The sequence below is a fragment of the Mesocricetus auratus genome, unplaced genomic scaffold (assembly GCF_017639785.1).
Source record: "Mesocricetus auratus isolate SY011 unplaced genomic scaffold, BCM_Maur_2.0 Super-Scaffold_100008, whole genome shotgun sequence".
Taxonomy (NCBI): domain Eukaryota; kingdom Metazoa; phylum Chordata; class Mammalia; order Rodentia; family Cricetidae; genus Mesocricetus; species Mesocricetus auratus.
Genome location: NW_024429192.1, coordinates 8914313 through 8936824, shown reverse-complemented (window position 1 = coordinate 8936824; position 22512 = coordinate 8914313). Strand labels below are relative to the sequence as shown.

Here is a 22512-nt window from a genome sequence, read left to right as displayed (position 1 = left end):
AGAAGGAAAAGAAATGAGCACCCTTCAGTCTTTTTTAAGATTATAGTGACTCTTCCTATCTGGACCTGAGATAATGTCTTGAAAATTGCTTCCATTTACAAGCGCGGAGCTGAGAAAGAGGCAGCTTCAGGCACGTTGCTTTTCTTAATTTCTTCTGGCTGTCACGTTTGAACACTGGAAATAGGCTATTCTAACAATGTAGGTTTAGAGACCATTTCTCTGTAGAAGGACAAGGACACTTCCCTGGGGAAATCAGCATTTGCTCCTGTTGGCTTAATTTCCTTTGAGCTTTCTGAGGAATGTTCCATATAAATGTTTGCTGGTTCTGTATGAACACCTCAAGGTGCTCCCCTCCCCCAAGTAGAGACTTGGAAAGTTGATCTAAATTGAGTTAATTCATAAAAGGAACGCCCATAGTTATATGAGCCTATAATGTGAAGGAATTACAAACGTAGTGTATCTTAAAATTTATTTATTCCACATGTGCATATTGAGTAGCTTGTATCTGATGGTAGGGAAAACCCTCGCCAAACAACCAATCATGAGAAAAAGCACATCATCTCCAAGGAGGCTGTAGTGTCACTGATGGAAGCTAGTAGGCCACATTCTATGTGTGTGTGTGTGCACGTGCACACATACGTGCAAGGTTCTCAACTTTTCTGGATGTGAGTTGAGGAAATAGAACATGCACTCAGATAAGAGGATTTGTGCAGATTCGGGGTACAACTCAGCATGGAAAAGATCAAGGGCATAGGTGGCTATCTGCAGTAACCCCAATTTCTTGTATTGAAGAAAGGAGGCTTTCCTAGTGTTGGCTCAATGAGAAGAAATGCAAAAGTAAGAATAGTAGATGAAAATTGGAGAAAAAATCAACTCCAACTTATTTTAGACTGTTTCCAAAACCGGATAGAAGACTACAATGACATGATCTGTCTAAGAAGACAACCATATTCTTATTCATTGATCCACCTAGCAATAGATTTATCCACTGATTCATCCATCCATCTATCCATGCAATGCATTTTTTGAGGACCTAGGTCCTGTGAAACATTGTGCCAAGTCTTGAACACACAGCAGGAATATGGTTACTACTACCTTGAAATATATAGCCTTTAAAAAATGTGGGCTCTGTTGATACAGCTCAGTGGTAGAGCTCCTGCTTGGCACACATAAAGCCCTGGGTTCTCTCTCCAACCTTAAAAAAAGTCAGTTTCATATGGTAGGTGCAAAGAAAAGAAGAAGTTGACCTCATTTAAGAGTTCGTAAAGGGTTGTTATTGTACTGATCCTTTGATGAACGACTGGTAAATAATTCTTAAAGTAAGAATTTTAAAAAGCTGTTGGCTTATTTTTAAACTTGAGATTTTTATTAATCATTATCTATTTATTTTTACCTTGGGATATCCAAATCTAAGGAATAGTAGGTGAGGTCTTATGTGACAAATCTTGGGAACGCAAGGTCAAGAATTTAGTTGTCTTCTGCGTACCTAGTGTAGGTTCTAGTGTAGTCTAGTTTTTTTTTTCCTTTAAGTTTGCTAAGGCCTTTTTAAAAATCTCTCTCTAGTAGCTTGTGTGCACTTGCTCATATCTAAATTTTTCCTTAGGTTGGCTTGTACAGACTGTACCTTTTCTATTAAGAAGAGTACTGTAATTATAGCCAAGGGAATGTGTGTGACAGAATTGTACTCCACTTGTAGGTGAAATCAAGACAGGAAAGGGGCATTCCACTTGGTACTCCTGTGTTCTCACATCCCTTTAGGAAAAAAATCCCAGAAAACCAGAACTTCTAAAGATCTTGATGCCAGTGACATGGATACTACAGTCATCTTTTGTGGGAAAATTGTTCTGAATAGTTAGTTGTTACACTGACAGAAAACACGTAAAGCAGTGACAATTCAAGTTTAGTTTTTATTCGGTATGATTGTGAAATACTTGTTACTCAACACACCCTAATCAGTCTGACTAGTGTACTCCCCAAGCTGTAATATCCTTGTATGTAACATGAAAGTAATAATAATACACGAGGACCATTGAAACACTAAGACACCTGTCAGGATTATTTCCCACAACCCTTACTGCACAATATATATGAGTTCCTTTCTGCTCATTACATTTTGGCTAACGGAATACCTACCTAAATTACATTTTATTCTGTAAACAGTCCCAGAGAACAATGACCAAGACAATTTGTCTGCTGCAAAATGAATTAACAAAAGTGGTCCAACTAGTAGTATAGAATAGTAACTGGTCTCTGTGTTCTAATACTATTTAAGGAAGTTTTACTGCTTTTCAGATGTGTGACCTTTAGGGGATGAGAGAAATTTTCCTTCTCGTTGTTAGAGAGAAATTGGATTCTGCAGGCTTCTTAAAGAATACATGGCTCACTTATGTTTCCTTTCAGCATCATCTATAGGATTCTGTGAAGCTCAGCACCGAAATGCATCTCCTTGTTAAAATGCTTCCCTCTGCTAGTCATGCACGCCGGCTTGTGGTGCTGGGTTCCTCATGAGTAGTTGTCAGCTGCTACTAATTTGTTCTGTGCTTTTTCAGGAGGGATGGGCTTTGTGCATACATGAATCTAGTTACATTTTGGTTCAAATATGACCATGGTGATGACTTAAGATGCTCAATGGAATGCATACACTCTCATTCCGAAGTCTTATGCTTTGACTCACGCACCTTGGCTGATCACAAAGCATCACAATATGTTCACCGCATTGTGCTTCCTAGGTAGGTGGGAGACATTGCTTAGATTGAGACCCATTTTCAAGCACTGAATTGAAGCCCCGTATTTTTTTGGCTACATCTTTATCCTTTTTTTTTTTTTAACAAAGTGATGGCATGCATTTTTATGATGTTAAGCATGGTTTAAGCCAAGGAGTTCAAACTCCTTTTCTTTGCTAGAATCCTCTATATAAACCACCCATTCACACAGCCAACTTTAGCCACCATTTGCAAATGACACAGTATCTCACACTCATTTCAATGTGAATACAGCCTTCCCTCCAGCTGTTAAAGTCAGAGACTTGGAGGTCACTCTTGCTTCTGCCCTTCAGTTTCCCTGGCTGAGCAGTTCATTTTCATATGTTCAGGGTTAAGCTCTAAGCCATGTCTTTAATCTACTTCTCTGTAACGTTACTGCTATCACAGTAGCCTAGGGGTTCCTAACTTCACAACTTTGAACACTTAGGAAGAGAAACTCTTGGCTGTGGACGCTGTCCTGTGCATTCCAGATCGGAAAGCCACTTTCCTACACTCTCTCCACTAGATGTCAGTAGTACTTCCTCCTTAGTGACAACGGACACTATCTACAGTGGGAAAAGGCCCTTAGAGTACAAAACCACCTTGGTGGAACCACTACAGTAGCGCAAGTGATTATGACTTTTCCATATCTTTTGCCATCCTACCCTGTTCTATGTCTCCTCCCCTGGTTTACTTCTGTCTATTAGTACTGTTCATTTGACCTAAACTGCCTCCTCTTGTCCTATGTAATATTCTGCTTAGTTCCATCATGCTTACTATCAACTCTCTAATGGTTTTGTCTATTATATTAAATACTGAAATGCTGTTGACCCAGAACTCCAGGGTCTAGTACTATGTCTGGCACTTAGATGGGGCCTGGTTAACACTTATCCAATAAGTAAACAGGTGAATAAAAGATGCTGCCTCAAAGTCATATAGCCTACAATCCGAATATGTAATTTATATAATTATGATAGAACAAACTGAGTCATCAGCTAAAATTCTCTTTTAATTTCATTCATCTACATTGACGAGTTTAATATTTACTGTTATCTTCAGTTTATTAATACAGTGTGTCCTATCTAGGAGAACTCAACTACAATACTCAGTGTGTTTCTTTAGGTTTCAGCGAAACGCTGTGCAGAGTAGTTTTTTCTCAACATTTCATTTTCCACATCATGGTTGTCATTACACATACCTTAACAATTTTATTAAAATTTCCTTACAAGCACTGTTGTGTTCGTCTAAACATGGCAGGAAGCAGCTATAGTGAAAAATCTAAAAGAAAAAATAGCATCTTGTCTATTCATCCCTTTGCACTTATCATAACCTCCCAGCAGTGTAAAGAAACAGAGTCACATGGAAAATCTGAATCTGGTTGACACTTAGCTACTTCCATGCATAAGTAGAGCTCATAGGCAAGGAAGTCTGGAAATGGTGAGACCTGGCACTCTGTATCCCACAGCTCAGAGTTTTAGATAAGTCTTTAAGACTTCATTTCTTCAGTCATGGACTGAATACTTTTTCCCGAGTCTCTGTTTTCATACCCAAGAAGAGGCTAGCCTTTAAGAGCCTGTATAAATGGCATCCATTTGTGAGGATTCTAATTTTTGTTCTCCTGTTTATAGAAAAAACAGTGTTTTCCTTAAAACAATAAATGTATTCAGCTTGGCATGGTAACACATGCCTATGATACCAGCATTCTGGAGGCAGAGGGCAGTGGATATTTATGAATTTAGTCTACATAATAAAGTTCCAGCCCACCTGTGGCCTGATAGTGCGGCCTCATTTAAGAAAATCAATCTCAGATTGAACCTATTACGTTTTGCTTATAAGATATGCCATGGACAACTTTGTTGCTTTTACATGTGTTAACTTACTTATTCCATCTTAAAAAGTAAGTGCTGCTATTACACAAATCTTATAGTGAAGGAAAGCGAAGCACAGAGGACAAACCCCTTACTGGAAAATTCACAGCTAAATGATAGAGCTAGAATTCTATGGGAGTTAATCTGGCTCTAGATCCTATGTTGTTTAAATTAACCTGATATTCACACAATGTAAGGTTAGTCATTGAAAAAGGATCTGTAGCAGCATGAGTTTACTTGCCATGCCATATTATCACTGACTCTCATTCCATTATGACTGGAAAGCTGTGTGTGGGACAGGCATAGGGTGAATTGAATCAGCGGATGGCCATGGAATGTTGCAAGAACTGATTTTTCAGTGTCTGAAAGCTTTGAAGATGACGATGTGCCCAGTCTTAGCTCATATGTTTGTCTGCTCTGCTTTACAGACCATCTTAGGAGTTAGAGGGGATCTATCCTGCTCTCATAGAATGCATAGTCTTGAACAGTTAAACTCTGGCTTGTGTATGAGGCATGGGGCTGCAAACATTTTGTCAACAATGAAAGATTTCTGGAAACATGGTGACCGGAATTTAAAAATCAAAGGCATGAGAACCTGACTTGTCTTTGGCAAAGCTTGCTCACCTGTGTTGTGTTCTGCAACTTCTCTGTACTCTCAGTTCTGAACACATCACCTACATTGTACATTCCAATATGCCACTCGATGCTAAGAAACTCTGACAAAAACACCTACTTCAGAGTCAAGAACACTGCCTGCTGTGAACTGCTCTTAAAGGAATATTATCTTTTAATTATGCAAAATAAAGATTTTTAATAATTTCTTATTGTCATTTCTCAGCATGTACGTAGGAAATTAGTATATCCTTGGGTTTTAATTGTGTTTGACTATTTGCTTTTGGAAACTGCACTTTGAGATGCTGGCTTGTATTTGGCAAAACCCTATTGGTTAATAAATATTAATAAACATTGGCTAGGCATCAGCTAATTTTTTTATAATAATGATACTACATTTATTTCTACTATTTTGTGCCATATGTTTATGAAAAATGTAATTCCAAGCACTGATGTTTAGAAAATCAATCAAGTGTCAAACATCTCTAAAACTTATGAAGATATTCTTCCATGCAAAATATCAGTTTTAGCCCCAAAATATATTTATGTAAAAAAAAGTTTATCTACGTCATTAGGATGAAAAATTGCTTTCCTCATTAATAAATGGTAAACACATCTATCAAATAATTGCTTCCAAATAATGTTTTATAATCTTTTATTGGTAAACACTTGACATACTCAAGTACAGGTAAAAATTCCCCTAACAGAAACTACATGTGAGATGAAAAAGTCCAGGGAGTCCTGCTCTAGGGAAGCGTTTGAAATGTAAATATGTTATTGTCAGTTCTGTCTGTAATAGTGATAGCTATTTACAAAACTTTCAAAATACAAATATGCAAATTTTAGGTGTAGAATTCAAGAATGGCTTGCTGGAGTGTGCATATCATTTCATCACCAACCAAGATGGGAAACAAAGTACCACACAGACTTGTGGATCCTTTCCCTGCAGGTCACCACAGTCTTCACTTTGTTACCTGTCAGATACAATCTGTACTGGCTCAATCTTAGGAATCATCATGACCTTTGAGGTGTTCGTTATCGTAAAACTACCTGTTTCACTTAAGTGATCACTTAAGAGATCATGAAGGAGACAGAATGTGAGAAGAAATTCGGAATGCAGGAAGTGATTAAGGTGAAAGGCTCATGAAGGCTGCCCAGAGGAGAAAGCAGTCCCCTTTAAATAGCAGCTAGAAATTACCCAGGGGGATGTCAAAGAACATTCCAGACTGGGAGAAGAACCAACTGTTTCAACCATATACTTATCCTGACAGAAGTGTGAGCAGGAGACACTGACAACAGATAAGACGTCTGAGCAGATTCCAGGCCTCCCTGTAGACCTGTAAAGTTCTTCTGAATGCAACACACAGCCAGGACCCTGGTTCAACCATTGCTACCTGGGCTAATTTACCATTACTCACTCACCCCTCTCCCACTTGCCACAGTCATGGACATCATCGGGAAGGGCTACTGCCACCCTAGGCCTCTCACCAGCTTCTCCCACACACCCTCTTACTCCTCCCAGGCTGTCTTCATCTCCATGCACTAGGGTACTATTCCTTCTCACCTCAGTCCATCCCTACTGCTTCCCAGTCATACAGGACTTTGCAGGTGACAAGATTTGAATTTGCAGAATATTGAAATACCATTGTGATGCGGCAAAGAGATTTCAGTCTGGGAAGGCTAGAGAAGCTAAGTAGCATGGTGGGTATGGTCATAGCATAAAATATACATGTACATAAATGTGATAGAGCATCTCATTGATTTGTACATTTAGAATAACTGAATAACCAGAATAAGACTTACAATAAAAATAGGTAATATAGGAAAATAATTGATGTGCTGAAAGCACACACACACACACACCAGAAAAGTGAAAAAGAAGAAAGCAATTCCAGTTAAAAGAGGAATGGTAAATTGGTATACCTCATGTTCTTAAATAATGCATTCATGCTTTGATTAAAGTTTGTTTACACATAGCATTTTAACAATTATTATTTCCAGCAATTTTATATGCTCAAATTATTTCAGTTTTGTAATGATTAAAAGGGCATGGAGAACCCCTAAATAACCTATGTTAGAGAGGAAGTAATTGACTTTAGAAAGCTAAAACCGAAGCTCACTACTATTGCAACATTCTCATTTTTAATCAGCTCACTGTTGCGTATGGGCTTCCAATTTACGTCTCCTGACAACAAAACACATTAGGCTTCTTCGTATTTAAATCATATAAATTAAATAAGATTTCTAATTATTACATCTTGGTTTAATTTCTTTCCTCGTGCTCTCATACAGAAAACACCATCTAGTCTAAAATATTTTTATTTATCAGAGTGATGAATGCAAATAGTTTTAAGAGTTATATAGAACTAAATACAAACACAACAAATCAATAGCTCATCTTCTAGTTCCTTTACTCCTCAGCCCTCTCCATCTCTTGCAGCTAATTTGTTTGGAACTTCTGCATCTTGGTATTTCTTGCACTTTACATAATGTATGCAAATAGTTCCTGTTGGCTTTACCAGTCCAAAATATTGCCTTTTGACTTCTATCTCAGGACACGGGATTTTTACTCCTCGGCACATTAATAGGCTTTGCTTTCAGGTTTTCCCTTACTGCTCTGAGGTTGTCGGTTCAATTCTTACTCAAGGTGTATGTTCTACTCTGCTGACCCTGATGCACAGGTAAGCTCTCTTCTGTGCTATGCACAGTTCCCTCTTCTTATGATAAGCTTGGACTTCTTTCATAGGGTCTGATTCTAAGAATCCACTGGTAGCCCTTTCATAGTTCCTAACACCACTTCTGCCTACTGCTTTGGATATATCTCTTCATTCTCTCACCTTCTTTGGAGATATCCTCTGTATACGGCCCACTTTTCCATCGGCACTGAGTTCTCTTGTCTATCAATGAAGCTGCCATCTGACCCCTTGATTTTTCCAGCCATTAGGAATATCCATGCTTTCTCTTAGGGTGAATGCCCTGTTTTTTTGACCCTTATATATGACAAATAATATACCTACCATAATTCAGAGGTTACTATCTTTAAAATTTTCTTTCAGTCCTACCCTAACCAACCATAGATTCTATTTGTTACAATGACTCGCATTAATAAGTGTAATTAATTGTCTTTTCGGTTACATTATTATAGGAAACAGACATAGATTAAAATTAGTCAAAGTAAGAATTAAATAGGGCAGAGTTCAGAGAAGTTTTAAATGTGAAACATCTGAAATCCTTTCCTGCTAGAGTTAGACTGTATGACATGTAACAGTATGTGTAGATTGTCTTCACAAAGGATGCTCACATGATATTTGGCATCATAGATGTGCATGGACATGATTTATTGAAAAGTTCTTTGCCTACATGTTGAAATTCCATGTCTCCACTCCATATCGTAGGGCTGGTCTTTCTACCATTTCCAACCTGATGAGTATGGAAAGCTGTAGTCCTAAAGATACTATGAGGTATGACATTTATTACCTCTAAAATGCCAAGGAGCAAACAGAGCCAATACTTTGCTGTCATATGTAGTATGTGGTTACCTCCCTGTTTTGGCAGAAGAGCTGATAAACAAACTCATGCTAGGAAGTTGCTAATGGTGGGATGAGCATTTCCCACTGACACTTGGCAAGTGGGAGAAGACAAAGTGTTCCAGATTAGCCTGGGATAAACAAAGAAGCAATTCCTGAAAAGAAAGAAAGAAGAATGAGAGGAGAGAGGGTAGGAAGAAGGGTGAGATGGACGGAGGAAGGGAGGAAAGGAGGAAGGGAGGAAGGGCGGATCTTATCCTGAAACATCTTCCTCTAGCTGTTTGGTAGTCAACTTTAAGATATAACATCCTCCAGTTGACCAAGTTAGTTCCTCCTCCCCTGATTATTTTTACTTCTATTTACCCCACAAATACTCATTATAGTTTTAGTGGCATTTCTGGCAGGAAAGCATCCAATCCTCCACCTTTATCCAGAAGACCACCTCCCTCCCCCACCTCTCTCTCCTCTCTCTTTCTGTCTCTCTCTGTCTCTGTCTCTTGTCTCTCTGTCTCTCTCTGTCTCTCACACACACTGTCTCTCTGTCTTTCTCTCACTCACTCACTCACTCACTCTCTCTCTCACACACACACACTCACACACTCCACGATTAATTGCTGTGCCAGGTGATCTTAGTACTCCATCCATATGTTCTCAGTATCAGCTCTACACAGGAACATGGCTTCCTAGAAACAGCTGCGACTCTCTGCCTAGGAGTTCTGTTTCTTTCTTGTGTCTCTGATTGTGGTTCGGTTTGGTGCCAGAGAGTTAGTACCTTCAGGGTGCAAATCCCAAGAGTTATTCTATACCTTTTCTTTATTCTCCCCCTACTTGAGGAATAAGTTGCTTGTCACTGTATGTCCATTTCTTCCTTCCCTTCCTTGTTTCCTATCCTAATTCCTTTACTAGTCTTTCCTTGACCACTTCTCAATGTAACTAAAACTCCATAAATTGTGGTGTCACTGTCTGTTTATGAATAAACTCTATTTTATAATTTTGTATATTTTAATATATCATGCTAATTTTAGTTGTTTCATAGTTCGAAATTACACATTTATGATGTTGAGTTATTAATCTTTTTTCTACATATTCTTGTCAAAACAAGTTAGGAGATAGATAGGAGAATCTATGTGGACACTGTGATTGTTTACCAAAAGTGATTGCTCACTTTAGGAAGATAATGTGAGATATATTATAAGATATAAGTTGAGCTTCCCCAACCCAAAATCTGAAATCCAAAGGATTCCAAAATCTGTAACTCAGCCCATATAGGACACAAGTCTGACAGTTCAATGTTTACAAACTTGGTTTCATAAGTGAGCATAAAAAACACTGTATAAGATTATCTACAAAATACATACATAAGGTACACATGAAATGAAATGGACATTGTGTGTATAGTTAGGTTTCATCTCCAACATATCTCATTATGTATCTATAAACATACCAAAATCCAAAATTCTGAAATATAAAATATGCCTTTCAAGCATCTTAGACAAGGAAAAGTCAAGCTGTGGTACTTAACTAATGTATGTCCAGTTTTACTATGGTTGGGTTTAAGAGCATCCTTGCCTTAAATTTTCTGTAGCATAACAGAAAAATTGGAAAAGGTGAGTTCCATCATAAAAACTTACTAAATCCCAGTTGGGTTAAAACAAACTGTGCTATTTCTCTACAACTTGGGTTGCACTCCAAAAGCTCCATAATGAGGGGAACACATTAGAGTCCAGTGAGATGGACATTTGTCCCAGGGAAAGGTAAACAAATCTCTCACACCATTATAAAATTATTGAGCTGAAAATTCGCAGAGGAAAACCAGGTCAGCTTATCAACTTTATTCTCTGTTTACCTTTTAAAATCTTCAAAAAGATGAACCTTTGTAAAATGCTGTTCTGACATAAGTGTATTGTGCAGAATTACCGAGACAGTGGCTGTAAATCTTGAAATAAAACTGACTTTTGGATAGTTCAGCAATAACAGGTGAGAGCAGTTTTCCTCTTAACAGCAGTATATATCGGTGATATTTTAACTCTCTGTTTTCCTTTCCCCAAGCCAATCAGGGGCTGATATGTTCTATTCCTTCTTCTCCCCTTTTTAATATTTTCCATTTAAGACAACTCTTTTATTTTGTCATCCATCCATTTATCACACACCATGGGAAGGTGTCAAAAGGTGGAACATGGCTTACAAAGTCTCTGACAGTTACCCAGTAAACAATCCATGACATGTTCCTGACAGTAATAATGACTGGGACTACCTGTTAGTATTCAGGCATCTGTACTGGCCTGCCCTTGGGGTTCTGACAGGATACACCCTCAGCTGCATCCACTGGGAGCACCACCTGTGCACATTCTCTATGTTCCCTCCCTCTCCCCCTCTCTCCCCACTCTTTGATCCTCTTTCCTCCCTCCCCTCTCCTGCTGCTCCTCTCCCCAGCCTTCTCCCTTCCCTTCCCCCCATTTTTTTTCAAGACAGGGTTTCTCTGTATTGTTTTGGAGGCTATCCTGGACTTGCTCTGCAGACTAGGCTGACCTCGAACTCACAGAGATCCGCCTGCCTCTGCCTCCCCAGTGCTGGGATTAAAGGCTTGCACCACAAATGACCAGCTTCCCTTTCCCCTTTGTAAGATCCCTTTCCCTAATTTAAAAAAAACCCTCTGCTTGAACCCTGTCATATGGCATCTTTCTATTGCTCCCTACTTTTCCTAAATTGCAACACTACCTTGGATAGTGAGGAAGATTCATGGACACCCACTTCCTACTAACTGAACTACTCCTTAGACAGAAAAGGGAGGTTCATAAAACCAGGCAAGCAGATTTCCTTGTTGTATGAATGTGCATCTTTTGGATATATGCCTAAGAATGGAATTGCTGGGTCTTGAGGTAGGCTGATTCCCATTTTTCTGAGGAATCTCCATACTGATTTCCAAAGTGGGTGTACGAGTTGGCACTCCCACCAGCAATGGAGGAGTGTTCCCCTTTCTCCACAACCTCTCCAGCATAAACTGTCATTGGTGTTTTTTATTTTAGTCATTCTGACAGGAGTAAGATGGTATCTCAGAGTTGTTTTAATTTGCATTTCCCTGATGGCTGGGGATGTTGAGCACTTTCTCAAGTGTCTCTCAGCCATTTTAGACTCCTCTACTGAGAATTCTCTATTTAGTTCTGTAGTCCACTTTTTAATTGGATTCTTTGGTGTTTCAGAGACTTGCTTCTTGAGTTCTTTGTAAATTTTGGAGATCAGCCCTCTGTCAGATGTGGGGTTAGTAATATCTTTTCCCACTCTGTGGGCTGTCTTTTTGTCTTGTTGACTGTGTCCTTCCACTATGTTCATAGCAGCATTATTTGTAATAGCCAGAACTTGGAAGCAACCTAGATGCCCCTCAACTGAAGAATGGATAGAGAAAATGTGGCACATTTACACAATGGAGTACTATTCAGCAGAAAAAAAACAATGGAATCCTGAAATTTGAAAATGGATGGCACTAGAAGAAACCATCCTGAGTGAGGTAGCCCAGTCACAAAAAGAGAAACATGGTATGTACTCTCTCGTATATGGATTTTAGACATAGATTTGTTGAGTGCCAGCCTACAATCCCATGGCCAGAGAGTCTGGGAAACAGAACCTTCATCCAGTGACTGATGGAAGCAGAGGCAGATTCCCACAGCTAAAGACTGAGCTGAATTCGAGGAACCCAGAGACAGAGAGGGAGGACTGATGAGCAAAGGGGTTAAGCCTGGGATGGTTTAACCCCTAGAAACAGTTGGCCTGAACAAGGGGTAGCACTTGAATCCCAGACTGATGTCTGGGAACCCAGCATGGGACTGATCAAGACCCCCTGAATGTGGGTGTCATTAAGGAAGCTTAGGCAATCTATTGGACCTTGGGTAGTAGATCAATATTTATCCCTGGCATACAAATGTACTTTGCGTGCCCATCCTACAATGAGAGATTCACTCTCACCCTGGACTCTTGGGGTAGGTTCTAGGCCCTGCCCTGGATGAAATGACAGACTATGGACACCCCCATGGAGGGCCTCACCCTCCCTGGGGAAAGGAGTGGGGATTGGAGGGTGGTGATAGGAGGATGTGAGAGGAGGGGAGGGAAATGGGGAGGAACCTGGGACTGACATGTGAAGCAACCTTGTTTCTAATTTAAATTAAAATTAAAAAGAAAAAAGAAAAAAACCCTGGAAAATAAATACAATTTACTAGCCTAGGAAAGATGTAATTCACAAGATTTACAAATCCATTCCCCAAGCAGCAGCAATTGCCAACAAGGGGATTGCCCAAGGACCTGCCTGTGAATTGTGCTGGACACTCAAAGGATGCAACTTTTGTGAGTCCTCAGCAACACCAGAGTAGACTTTTTGACCAGAATCTGTTCTTGAGTACCTAATGCCTCTGTAAGCAATTTTTCCCTGTTCTCTGAAAGTGAGTCCAGTACACTCGTTGGCTAAATAACATGGACTTTGTTGGAATCACTACGTTAGTCTGTCATTTTGCTTTTCTCAGGAAAAAATTATGTGACAAAGGCAGAAGCCTAGTGTACAGGCTGACCTGCCTATCACTGTGGACTCTCCCCCATAATCATACGCTCTCCCATCATTACCCTACCTATTCCAGTGTCATGGGCAACATCATTGAAATGGGATATAGAATCCTGTATACACTATATTCACTACTTTATCCTTCATCACAAGCTCTCACTCTTATTCCAGGCAATTTTTAATGTAGATTGTGTCCAGGCCAGTGGGTATGAGAAGAAATGGAATGGCTAAGAAATGTTAGCGCTTTTTGGTTCACTTCTAAAGACTTTCGTGGGTTTATGGTTTGTTGTTTTGTTTTGTTAATGTGTTACTTTTCCAAATCCATTTTTTCCTGCTTAGCTTAAAGTTCTCGTCATTTGTATTGTTATAAGTGCTACTGCCATTTTAAGCAGGGCACTATGACTCTTTGGGGGGCAGGGAGAAGTTATAAGATGCATATAGGATTCTAAAAATGAGCTAGAAGTTTAGAGTTATAAACTGCTTATTTAAATCATGCAGACAAGTTATTTTAAACAAAATAGGAATCAAAATCAGGGCTAATTTAGTATTGCATTTTTGAGACCAGTGACATTTTATATCCCTATTTCTGTGTATTTCAATCTCCAAATGATTCTCTACTCCATAATTTCAGCTATTTCTTCCTATCTTATTTATGTTAGACTTATAAGACGTATTCATTTTTCACACATAGCTATAGGTAGTTGTAATATGAAAAATCACTAAAGAAATTGCTTTGATTTACTTGCTATTGTCTACAGCTTTCTTCAAACAAGTAGAGAAAAATGAGAGAGAAGGGGAGAAAAAAGAGGTGGGGAGAGGTGAGGAATAAGACAACTTCTAAAACTTCAGCAAAACTCACACACTCTGTAGAATAATGGGCATATGGCTATAAAGTGACGTTTCTTACTCAGTTGCAGCAACTTGTTGGCACAGGAGTTGGCAATTATAAGTATGTCCAAAAATCACAAATTGATTGTATAGTTAGTCATGGGTGCTGTTATTTGCCTCAAAAATAGTCTTTATTTTGCCATTCTTTTTTAAACCATACTCAGAATTAGAGAAGGGAGACAAAACCCAGCAGGAAGACACAACAAAAAAATCTAAAGAATCAGAGATGTGTTCAAACAGCCACCTGAATTTATTGCACATTTTAACTACAGAAATATTTTCAGGTGATTCTGTTGTTTGACAAAACGTGGGAACCACAGGATCTACAACACTTGCAAGCAAAACTCAACAGCTCTAATAATAGTTACAGACGTGAAAGCCAATTTGGATAAAATAAGACATTGACTCAAGTCCTCCCAGAGAAGATTTTTGAAAGTAAAGTTTACAAAAATCTGGCTTTTCCTTTGAGAAACTATAGACCTTTAGCACCTTGATTCATTTTCTGGGTTTCTTCAGTATTGGGAGAATTCCCATGCTGTGTGTCTCACCTGTCTAAAATCATCAATATAAAACCCCTTTCTTTCTTTTCTTCTGCATAGTAGCTAAACAGCTATGGACTTTTGACTAAATTGTGTTAGTTTGAGACTTCCCATCAAAGGCATTCATGCGAGCACTAGTGAGGTATATCTTCTCAGGGATCAGTCTAAACACAATCACATATCCCCAAACGCAGCAGGCACAGAAATTACCTTAGGATGCATAGCCTATTAATTCTCTGTGCTAAACAAACATGGCCTGAGCTGTATGGAATCATTATGCAATATCCTATATTACTTTCTTTTGTTTTAATGCTATTTTTAAAAAATCTATCAGCTTGTTCATGACCTCATATGATTAGATAATTAGATAGTGGCTGAAGAGATGTTACGAGGGATTGCTGCTTTTACCAAAGACCAAAGTTGAATTCACTACCCACACAGAGTGTCTACACCATCTGTGATTCAAGTTTTGTGGTATCTGACACTTCCTCTACGTTTTTTTTTTTGGATCACCTGCATACATGTGGCATACATTCACACACAGATAATTTAATCTTTGTGAAAAAGGAAACTTAGAGATGATTTTCATGTTGACATTATTTTCAGAACATGTAGGACGGATGGTCTTTCTCCCTAGGTACTGATAGTCTATGTTTGGACCTCACATTTAAACCTGTTTATAGATATTACATTCCTTTAACCAATCAAATATGATGATGATTTTTAAATTAATAAAAAGCAAGAAAGATGCATGTTTCTTACAATTTTGGCTTTGCTGGATTTTTTTGGTTTGGTTTTTCTTCCATTTCTTGCATTTTTTGGTTTGTTGCTCACAGGAGCATTCTTTTCTCTCTCTCCTTCAGTGAGGTCATACAAACAGTTGTCACCACCATCAGCACAGGCTCTGAAGAGAGCTTCCACAAAAAGAACACAGCCCATTTCAGTATAAATGGCACAGCACAGTCTCTCCTGTGAACATCACTGAAAAGCCAACACTCTGAACACAGTCATGCTACCTGCCTGGATTGTAAGATTCCCCTTAGGATCATTCTGTCATTATTATAAGTCACTAGGAAAAAAAAGCAGAAAGGAAAAATAGGCCTAAAAATGACATTGAAAGTTTTAATTTGCTCCCTCTCTCCTTGAGAAAACAAGTCTTGTTGACCTGCTTTGGGGACCAAAAGATCCTGTGAGGTCAGTGTTATCTAATACCCCCCACTTTCTGACTACCTAATTCTTCAGCTTTTTCTGATGTGGTAGCTTGGGCGTTAACCTCACTTAGTCTTCAAACTCTTATGTGAACAGATGTGTTCAGTTGCTATATGGAAAGTGTTGGAAAGAGTGTGGGGTTGGGTCAGGCTAAACCAATGTTGACATGATTCTTGCATAAACTAATGGTATATGATCCTACAGTGTGATGGTTGATGAAGTTGGATGCAGAGTTAAGATGTCTGGAATTAGCTTCACTGACTTGGAGTTGGTGAATGAGGAAGAAGATGCCAAGGATGATCCTCCAGCTTCTGGCTAGGACATTGGCTCACCATTAGTGACCTTGCATGGGACACATTATGACCATCAGCTCAATGGAACAGAGGTAAAAGTTTGATTTCATGCCTGGAAATTTGGCATTTCTTCAATACATTTTATTTTAGAAGTTTCAGGCTAGTGAGAGGCATAATTTCTATTCAGTACATTTTTAAATCCTTCCTCATCATATGTACTGGAATCTGAACTAGGAAGGACCTCAAGTTTAAGATTCAGGTTGATAAACAATTTTGTTTATTCTTCTAGAAGCCTCATTGAAAAGGTACGGGTAAAGGACTCAGACTGCATATCATAAATAAATCTATCGCTGAAACCACCTTTGCATAGAACTCTTTCCTTGAAAGTCAGTTCTCCATAACAATGTCTATTTATTTTCCATAGTTCTATAAACAAACAAACAAAAATCAATTGACTCTAATTACCATCCTCCAAAAATAATAAAACTCTGCATCTTTTATTTACATAGCGGGAGGACCTTCATCCTTAATGGTTTCTGTTTCAGTGTTTCCTGCCATAATATATGTCAATTTTACCTACCAAGCACATCATATTCTTAATCAAAAAATATATTTATATATATATTTGTATATATATTTGTGTCATATTGTTTCCTTTCTATTTTTCTAATGCAGAACCATTCAGGGATATGATAAAATCATATTTAAATCCATATGTGAAATCACAAGTGGATGGGATATCTTTATCTGTGAATTGTTGATGGCCTTTGTTTTTCTTCTTCAAAAGCACCTCTGTTTCAGACCATTTATCTTATATCTAACCAGTTGGAAATCAGGGTCATTTCTTCCCTTGTTTTGGATAACTTTACTTTGTTTCTTATCTTCATATGTTATTAATTGCTTGGAATATTTTAAGCTGTGCAATCACAGTCAAGCAGGACATCTAGTCTGTTATTCACAAAATGTTACCCTCAAGGTCAAGTGATAAGCATGTATAGGGGAGAGAACATTCTTGTCTTGAAACAAGAATATGTAAAAAAAGAAAAAGAAAAAAGAAAAACTAATACAAAGACCAGTTGTGATGCTGACTGCTATATGAACTCCAAAGTTTTCAGACTGTGTGTGTCCTACATTCACAACTTACACTCAGTAGATACTGGGGGTTGTAGCTGGAAAACTGTGAAAGAAGTAAAAGTCATCCAAATTGGAAACAATGAGGATAAACGTTCTTTGTTCACTGAGCACATGTTTTTATGTATTGGAAAATGCCAAATATATTCCTAAAAACTATTAAAGCTAATAGTTAGCTTAGGAAAGTGGAAAGATACAGAATCTGCAAATATAGTAAGGTGTTTATATACACCAGTAGCAATCAAGCTGAAATATAAATATAAAACTATTTATAGTAGGTATGAAAATATTTAGAAATAAATTCAGTCGAGAAACTGAAATATTCATTCAATGAAAGCTATATCACACAAATTGATGAAAAGAAATTGAAGAAAGTCTTAGTTACTTTTCTTTGTGAAGAAACATGTCAATTAGGTAATTTATAGGATATATAGTTTAGTTTGACTTACATTTTCAGAGGGTTAGTCTGTGACCATCATAACAGAAGGCAAGCAGGCATTCACTGGAGCGGTAGCTGAGAGCTCATATCTTGAGACTACAAACACAAGATGCAGAGAGACCCCTTCCAACAGGCCAACATCTCCTAATCCTTCTGAGACAGTTCCACCAACTGGAGAGCAAACATTGAAGTAGATAAGACTTACAGGGGCCATTCTCATTCACACCACCACAAGGAAGGACTATATCTTATGTCCATATATTTTAAAAATTATGATCTAATAAGGGACAGGTAACCTAAATATACAATAAACTCAAATAAGTTGATGGAAAACTACCAAATAGCTATTATGAAAATGAACAAAATACTTAATAACACAATTCTCAAGAAAAGATATTAAAAATGGAAAAGGTGTATGTGTTCAACAAAACTAATGAGCAAAGACTTAAAAATCAAAAATCACAGTGTATACTTCATTCCAGTAAGAATGGTTATTATAAAAATAGTTGAAAAGAGTATTAGGGCTGTCATGAGTGTGAAGGGAAAGAGACCACTTACATACCTCCAATAAAGGTACAAATTAGTTATGATGCATGCTTGAAAAAATGTAAGTTATCATATAATAAAATCTAATTAGTATGCACACAAAGGTAATAACAATAGTGTTGGTAAGTCATCAGTATTTCATAGTTTATTGCAGCAATATTCTCTATAGGATCAAATCTTATATTCAATGTATGTGTGAGGTCATGCAATTTTTTTTCTGTGCTTGGTTAGCGTTCTCTAATGTCCTTTAGGCTCTCCCGTATTATTAGCATGACAGAATGCCATAGTATCATGGCTGATTAGAAACCAATTTTGTACATATGTACGAGTTTGAGTGCTCTAAAGAGTCATTGAACAGCTTGTCTGTAGAGAATATTACTATGAATAGCTTAATACCTTGAGACTACCACCCAACAAAGGCATATATGTTTACACATTATCCTCACTAAATAGACATTTGCAATGATAATGTTAAATGAAAAGCTAAAATGATTACATTTGAATATTTGTAGGTGTTCACAAGAAATTTTAATCTAATATGTGGTTGCTTTAAATTAGGTTTTTTGTTTAAATAATATGTATAATTTGAGGATTTTTCACCATTAAATTAATGACTTAAATAAATAAAGAATAAATCTTACACACACCTGGAGGGAATCCCATTACTCTGTCAGTAAAGAGCAACTTCATGTACTGTAAAATGTGGCACACTCTTGACAAAACTATGTGGGGGAGTTTTTAGCTGTATCCAATAGGACAACTATACAGAAAATGAGAAATTTTCCTTTAATTACAATGACAGCAGGAATTCAGGAAGGCATAATTTTATGTAATTAAAATGGAAAAATCATTATTTAACTGGAGTCATGCTACATTTCTTGATGAAAACACAACAAGAATCTTTAATTTCAGATGAGTCAATAATTTTATTTTTATATCACCCCTGAGCCTGTTCTAATTAAAAAAGAATAGGGGATAAATTCCAGGAAGCATTCTAAACTTTCCTTGTCTAAGTTACAATTTTTTGCTTAAGATGTTTCCTCATAATACCAAAAATAAATATTTAAAAACAATAATTTAAAAACTATTATGAATATAGGGAAACAAGAATATTGACAAATTAATAAAGTACAGGAATGAGAGCTAGCTGTAGATACAGCTGTGCCATCTATTCTACATTCATGACTGTTAGCTTGCATAATGACATCATCAAAATAAAAAATTCATAATAAAAGCAGTGAATAAATAAGCCAAACGTAAAATTTGCAAACACATACAAAATAAAACAAAATTGCTCCAAAGCCTGCCCTCTTAGAGATACCATGGTTAACATTCCTTTCTAGAGTTTATCCATATCAGAATTTTTACTGGAGAGTTGTCATCATATCCCAAATATTTTGTCATGTGGTTTTACTATTTAACAATCTATCTAGAATATCTTTCATGTTAATAACTACCATACTCTTGTGAGATGCCATAATTTTACATGGTTTTACTAGCATGTATTGTGAGATGTCCTTAAATTGGGTATAGATGCTTGTATTTTTTAATTTCATAAATAATATTTTAATTGAATAAAATCAGAATTTAATGTGTTTGTTGGTTTCAATAGCTTAGTTTGAGATATATCTGTATGATATATCCACATATGTGTAATTTTTATGATCAATCAACTAATGAACATAGCTAGTACCTCGTCGATGTAATTTTTTAATGGTGAAGCATTAAAAAGGACTAATAATTTTGAAATACATAATATATTATTATAGAATATGTTTGCCATGCTGTACAATAGATATTTAAATTTCTTTCTCCTATCTGAAATTTTATTCTCTTTGACCAACAAGTATTACTGGCAGTTTCTATTAATGAACAGAAGTTTTACTGTGGTCATTTTCTTATCCTTCATGGTAGATTTAAGCAGTAAAATGTGCATTACAATTGGTTGGCAATTTCCTCAGCTTTGAGTCTCCTAATTGTGCATAAATTTAAGATTAAGATCCTTAGTTTATTGAGTAGGCAAAGCATACATAAAACAGTTTCACTAGACTGTGCCAGGAAGGAAAATATTATTAATTTTGTTCTATTGTACATTATACAGGAAAAAATCTTACTTGAGAAGAAAGAAGTGCCATTTGAAGGAATAGGAAGGAATAGAACTTTTAGCTCATCACTGAAATAGATCAAAATGTTATTCACTCCCACTATTGAATGTGTGGATGCTGCTCTAATCTTGGGGTGGGGAACATGAGATGAGAAAACTTGAAGCCTGGAACTTATTTCTTTCCATTTACTAACAATAATCTTGGGTGACAAGATTGGCTGACCTTAATATGCACCAGTTGCTTCATATGCATGACTTCTTTTAATCATGACACCCCTGTGAGTTGGGTAATAGTCCCCCCTCCTTTTTCAAAAGATGGCTTGCAGGTGGAATGCTTATGCAAACAGCCAGAACCATTAATGATTAAGAAATTTAGTCAGAAATGAAACCTGGGTATCTTAACTAGTAACATGTGCTAATTTCATATTCTAGTTTGTTTTTGTATGTTACACACTACTGCATAATATTATATATAATTTCTCTTTTTATCATAATGTGGCAATTTGAATTAGATTTATCTCCTATAGGCTCAATAGTTGGACACTTGCTCCCTAGTTGATGACTGCTTGGGGAGGTAATGTTTGCCCTGATGACAAAGATACCGCACGCAAGGTGAGGTTTGGGTGTGCATAGACTTACCCTATGTTAATCTCACCCATGTTAATCTCAATCAATCAATCAATCTCTCTCTCTCTCTCTCCCTGTCTGTCTGTCTGTCTCCATCATGACTGCAGTTGAAGATGTGATCTCTTATCTTCTTGATCCTATGCCATGACTGCTGCATGCTTCCTTGCCATGATGGCGATGGACTTGGCGGACTCTTATCCCACCAGACCAGAACTGTAAGCCAAAACAAACTCTCCCACATGTTGCCACGGTTACAGCCCTTCATAACTGCCACAGAAAACTAACCAATGCACAGCATTTGTCTTGCAGTGATTCAGTCAAGGGTAATTTGTCTTCGGTAATTTCATTCCTTATATTATTTTCTCTCCCAACATTTATCTAAGAGTAGTCATACATGCTAATAATGTATGACTCAGAAACAGACAGAAATAGCACTCCAAAAAATTAATACAACTGACTTGAGTCTTTGTGTTCCTGTAGACCACAACATGTTGAAAGAAACTCTGTTTCAGTTCTTTTTTTGAAGAACTTTATCCTCTCCACAATTTGACCACTGTTTATGGTAGTTATTTTGACTACTCAGAGGTTGGGAGAGCAGTTCTCCACAAAGAACAGTGCTCATTGGTTTACTTGCCTGCTCTTGGTTTCCATTCCCAAAGAACCCTCCCTGAGGCAAGGATGACAAGTGCATGCAGAAGAGAGGTGGACTGTTAAGGAAATGTAGGAAGGCATGCATGCAGATGAGATGCTCAGTCTCTCTGGGTGTGTCTGTGACATGAATAGACTGTGCTGGAGGGAGTGATAATACCTAAGCCTGCTTGGAACCTTATGCATGAGTACTGCTGTGCCTGGGGTCTAGTTAGGAAATTCCAAAGAGCTGTACTTGGAAGATTGAGTTAGGAGATGAATAGAGGAGAGCAAGAAAACAGACACATCAATTGAAGGAGCCATCGTAGGTTTAAAGAGAAATCTGGCACTAGGGAATTGTATGGAGATCCACAAGGATAACCACAACTAGGATTCTTTTTTTCCTCAAACAGGGTTTCTCTGTGGCTTTGGCCTGGAACTAGCTCTTGTAGACCAGGCTGGTCTTGCACTCACAGAGAAACGCTTGCCTCTGTCTCCTGAGTGCTGGGACTAAAGGCATGCACCACCACCGCCCAGCACATGACTAGGATTCTAAGAAATAGTGCAGAGGCTACCTTAAGTTACCTTAAGTGTCCTTCCCCTATAATGAGAATGTTGAGTACCTTAAATGCCATCCTAGAGACACCATCCATTAGCTGATGAAAACAGAAACAGAGATTCACAGCTAAGCACTGAGCTGAACTCTTGGAATCCAGTTGTAGAGTGGTAGGACTGATGAACAAAGGGGTGAAGACCATGTTGGGGAAACCCCCAGAAACAGTTGACCTGAGCAAGTGGGAGCTCATGAACTCCAG

General features: G+C 37.7%; 1 long non-coding RNA gene across 1 annotated transcript; it reads right to left on the bottom strand.

Moving 5' to 3' along the window:
• Nucleotides 1-14409: 14409 nt before the first annotated feature.
• LOC110341579 lies at nt 14410-17961 on the bottom strand. The gene is made up of 2 exons (XR_002383546.2): nt 17804-17961; nt 14410-15635 (listed from the first exon to the last, which is right to left on the bottom strand). It is a non-coding gene; the product is annotated as an uncharacterized LOC110341579 (long non-coding RNA).
• Between the last annotated feature and the right edge of the window lie 4551 nt (nt 17962-22512).